A 5,541-nucleotide genomic window follows, 5' to 3' on the forward strand; every position below is an offset into this window, starting at 1 on the left:
ACGCGTGTGAGAGGGGCCCGGATTGTGTGGAGGCGTGGAAGTGGAACCCTCTTGCACGTGTGCAGTAGGGGACCAGAATGTGGGGATGTTACTTGGGAGCGGCGTGGGAGCGGTGGCCTCTTGTACGCGTGTGAGAGGGGCCCGGATTGTGTGGAGGCGTGGGCGTGGCGCCCTCTTGCACGTGTCCAGTAGGGGTCCAGAATGTGGTGCTGTGGCGTGGGAGCGGTGGCCTCTTGTGCACGTGTGAGAGAGGCCCGGATTGTGTGGAGGCGTGGGAGTGGCACCCTCTTGCACGTGTGCAGTAGGGGTTGAAAGAGGGTGCCACTCCCACGCCTCCACACAATCCGGGCCCCTCTCACATGCGCACAAGAGGACACCAATCCAATGCCGTCCCACAATCTGGACCATGAGGTGCCGTAAAGGACATTATTACTCACACACCCTGCTGAAATGCTCTCACACACCCTGCTGAAACGCTCTCACACACTCCACTGACAACCAAAGAATTTCAGTTAAGAAGGAAGGCATTTCAGCTGAACAGGAAGTTGTTTCCTGACAAGGAAACTGAAGGAAAAAGTGGTACATTTCAAACCACTACACAGATGTCTACTCAGCACCCTGCTAGTAGCCTCAGTGAAGCAGCTGCATTGCTTAACAATATATTAGCCTCAGCAGAGACCATCAGAACTCAAATTCGACAGCTGTGGGGCAGCAGCCTGTTACAAGACTGTGGTCAAGTGAGCCCTCACATGCAAAGTCACAGTCAAGCTAGCCGCACCGCGAGCCGCACCTACATTCTTGTTGCACTTTACTTACGCACATTACGGTATGGGTGCCGACTGGCTTAGAAACACGTGTCTTCTGCATACTGGCACTTATGTATGTATATATATATATATATATATATATATCCTCATCCCTTTCTGTGCCCCGCTCATGTATTGACCCATGTGCCTGTTCATCTTTGCCGCTATGATGCCTGACAGGAGCTTCCATGTGGTGCTGAGGCAGGTTATTGGTCGGTAGTTGGAGGGGACCGGTCCCTTCTGGGGGTCCTTGGCATTCAAGATCCCAGGTGCAGGCTGTGTAAAGATGCCCCTGAGACAATCCAGCACATAACAGCAGGGTGCAAGATGCTAGCAGGCAGGGCATACATGGAACGCCATAACCAAGTGGCCGGCATAGTATACAGAAACATCTGTGCCGAATATGGCCTGGAAGTGCCGAGGTCAAAATGGGAGACGCCCCCAAGGGTGGTGGAGAATGACCGAGCTAAGATCCTGTGGGACTTCCAGATACAGACGGACAAAATGGTGGTGGCTAACCAACCGGACATAGTGGTGGTAGACAAACATGAGAAGATGGTCGTAGTGATCGATGTAGCAGTTCCGAATGACAGCAACATCAGGAAGAAGGAACACGAGAAGCTCGAGAAATACCAAGGGCTCAGAGAAGAGCTGGAGAAGATGTGGAGGGTGAAGGTGACGGTGGTCCCAGTGGTAATCGGAGCACTAGGTGCAGTGGAGTGTGTGAGTGTGTTTCAGTAGTGTGTGTGAGAGCATTTCAGCAGGGTGTGTGAGTGCGTTTCAGTAGTGTGTGTGAGAGCATTTCAGTAATAATGTTCCTTACGGCACCTTATACTGGACCCCTACCGCACACGCGCAAGAGGACATGGCTACCACGCCACTGCACACTCCGGTCCCCTCCAGCAAAGTATAAAAATCTAAGACCGTTCATTTGTTCTGGTTTTGCGATCAAATAAAATAGTTTGATGATTTTTTGGTAACTGAATTAAATGCCTATATCATAACAATTCAAGAATAATTTCATTCATACACACACAGACACACAAAGACAGACGCACACACAAACATATATATTTTAAATCTTTTGTAAATTTGCACCAAAGCCAATTCTATCTATTGTCTTGCAAATGTCTTCCATAAATTGTAATCAAGAATTCTTTGCATTTAATATCTTTCATATCTCAGCCTCTAACCATGGCCTAATTTATTAGTGATAAATAACATTTGAATAACAGCTAATTATTTACTTTTCTGTTGAAAGCATTTCACACTAAGTAGCAAGCAGGTACCTTAGAACAGCAACACATCCACAGGTCCACACTGTGTTTAGAAAGGTTTAACATTAACGTGGACACTGACTGTCACCTTTACATGTCCACTTTATCATTTGTCACTTGCTGAGCAGTCCTTACCTTAGAAAATAATCTCTTCTTCCTTTTCTGTCCTCCGTTGTTCTCCACTGCAATCCAGAGCAATTGTGTATGCATCTTTCCAGCATCCTACAAAATGTTTCATTCTGTTAATGCTATGACAACATTCATTTGAATTAAAAGTATTCAAGGGCCTTTGGCACATTAGCAATAATCAACCTGGTTTCTATATTTCAAAATTTCATGTTTTTGTAAAATAACAAATTTTCCCCAGTCTCCAGGAGCCTCTGAAATGGCACAAATCTCAATTTTTTTCAGGAAAGAGAAGCATTAAAGTGCCAGTGTGTGTTTTTTTTACTGATGGATGACACAAATTCAAGTGTGCTTTCAAGCATGAAATACAATTAAAACAAACACACACTCACACACACATACACATAGATGCATAGTTTCTGTAGCTAAATAACAAACAACACCAGATCCTAAGATACAAACATTTTCATGTCTCTGTTATAGGGTGTTGACTTTGTCTAGAGGCAGGCTGCAAAATGTTTAAACATGGTTGGTGTAAGAATGGGCTGTAAGAAAGTACTTGCTTTGTTATACCACACCAAAAGAATTACAAATACCCATGTACAATGCCATTGTCCCCTAAACCCAGTTAGACAAAATAAATAAGGAGGGATGCCAATCTGGAACAGTCTTTTATCTCCATGATCAGTGACAGGAGCATTTCTTTACTTCAGTAAAATTATTACAAATCCAGTAAGATAATATGCTACTACAGAGCAAAAACGTACTGAAGTAATATATATATAATTCAATTTTCTTTTGTAACAGCAACAGAAGTACAAGTCCACACTGTTTTTAGAAAAGTTTAACATTAACGTGGACACTGCCTTGTCACCTTTATGTTTCCACTTTATCATCTCTCACTTGCTGAGCAGTCCTTACCTTAGAAAATAATCTCTTTTTCCTTTTCTGTCCTCTGTTTTTATCCACTGCAAGCCACGGCAATTGTGTGTGCATCTCGCCAGCATCTTACAAAATGTTTTATGCTATTAATGCTATGACAAAATTCATTTGAACGAAAAACATTCTAAAGGCACCTGACACATTTACTAAGCTCCACCCCTGGTTACGATTGAGTAGCAATTCGGTCTTTAAGTGATGATGTGATAAACTTGCGTCCAAACTAAGGCTGTTGTGCTTTTAACATAAACTTGTTCTATTTAATCTGAACAAGCCTCTGAGAGATACAGTAGTCACTGTCGGTTTTTCTGGGTTTTTATTACCACTATTCATTTTATAGCTCCGTTTTTAAAACCTTACGATGTAGCCCTTGCAGCAATAAATGAATGACTAACCTCATATTCTGGATGTATTATCCAAGTTGTTCTCCTGACTGAAGTTTGGTCCGTTTACAGCACCCTGCCCTGCAGTGGCATTTGTTCCTAACCATCGGGAACCCTCACGTTAACTTTTGAGTGTAAGCAAGTTAGCCATACTCCAGCTTTACTGTGCTAATGTGTTTATATTATGCTAATCGTAGCTGTGTAGCTAGCCACCACGTAACACGCACAGCCAGCTGTATCCAGTAACCATACAAACGTCATTACAGTTTAGTTTTCTGATTTCATTTATGTCAGAAACATAGAAATCCCTCAGTCAGAACATGGTGTGTGTGTTTGCAAACAGCTGAGCCAACAGCTTAATCTGCTCTGTTACAATTACATCTGGCATCTTTTTTTTAAGCAGATGCAACACACCTTTCACCAAAAAGTAACACCTCATAAAAATTCGAGCAGCCATAAATCTGCGATGAAAGCAGAGCAAGGAAGGATATGATAAACTTGCTTTTCCTTTGAGGATTACACTGCCACATGTCCAATAAAAAAAAACATGCCAGCTTAGTAACTGATCTGATCATAGCTAGTATCTTAATTTTTGCTAACAAGCAGAATAAAAAACTAAAATCTGCAACCATATTTTACATGTTTAAAAAAAACATAGTTTAAATAGTAATCAATCTGTTATGAAAAAAGATTATTTGGAGCCATTTTTGGCTTCTTGGTGTGTTTATGTATGCACACTAGTCTCTGCTTTTGAGCTCACTGTTTGGTGTGTACCATCTCCTGGGGCAAATATCTGTCTCTTTCGCTGCTAAAAGCCCCATTACGTTCACTAAGTATGTGATAATTATGTCTGCCAGCTGTTTGGTGATAAGTAGGTAGTGCACAGGTACAATGGAGTGGTGAGAGTGAGCCCATCAAAAACACTGACCTGACATTTTCATGCTTTTTACATTTCGTGTCACTGCAATAAGCTGTAAGCTCTGTGGCTTAGAGGCTCAGATGGGCATGCAATATAATGCCAGGTATCACTGGGTACACTGTAGAGGTAAATTCACACGTTACTTTAACTTTAATTATACAGTGGTTTCTACAGGATGCTGCAATGGCACACATTAAACTTTAAAAGCCTCGGTGCTGAGCTACCCTATCATACACTGTATCAAAATTACCGTCTAAAACATTTAATAATTACAGCAGGATTTCTTCCTGTTCCTTATGTGGTACTTTCTCGGATGACATCACTTTGGAAGCAGTTCACACATGCAGCTTCTTCTGTGACTCAGCCCTCGTGACTTACATTTCGGCTCAGTATGCGTGTAATTAAAGTTTGTGATGTTTGTATTGTTTCCCTGGAAAGAAATCACAGCAAGCGCTGACTTGAGGGATTTCAAAAACACCGCTCTCATAGTGGCCTCATTCTTTCTCTCCAAGCGATTACGCTGCTTGATTCACTGCTTTGTATAGGGGCACCTCTGTTTTACAGGTCATGTGGCAGAGGTCAGAGTCTGCTCTTGGATCAACTTAGTACTGCAGGGTGATCTGTTCGGTTCTGAGGCTCATGCTCAGTGGCAGAAACCAACCCAGAAGCACCATTTCCACTTGGATTTCCTAAAAGAAGTCTATAAAATAGCGTAAAAATATGTGGTGTACTGGGTTATGTTTTGTGTTGTGAGCAGTGCTGTGAGAAACTGCAAGATGCTCTAGGCTGCACGGAGATGAAAGAGCTCCTGCCCTCTTCCTGTGCATGTGGCCAGGACATTCTGCTTTGAAACATCCCGATAAAACAAAATCTCACCATGGTGTCTTTGAGAGATTTTGTTGTGCTAGACAGAGGGACACCAGGGGGGCTATGGACACAGTATGTTGACTTAATCATGATAAACAGGCGGACATGACATATACCAACAGTAACAGTTTCGCTTCTGTAGCTCTCAGGGATGTGCTTTGATTGGATTGGAATCATCCTGTTACACATCTGTAAACGTTCCCTTGGTATGTTTTGCTGAAAAC

The sequence above is a fragment of the Perissodus microlepis genome, chromosome 13 (genome assembly GCF_051167445.1).
Source record: "Perissodus microlepis isolate ML-2025 ecotype Zambia chromosome 13, ASM5116744v1, whole genome shotgun sequence".
Classification (NCBI taxonomy): domain Eukaryota; kingdom Metazoa; phylum Chordata; class Actinopteri; order Cichliformes; family Cichlidae; genus Perissodus; species Perissodus microlepis.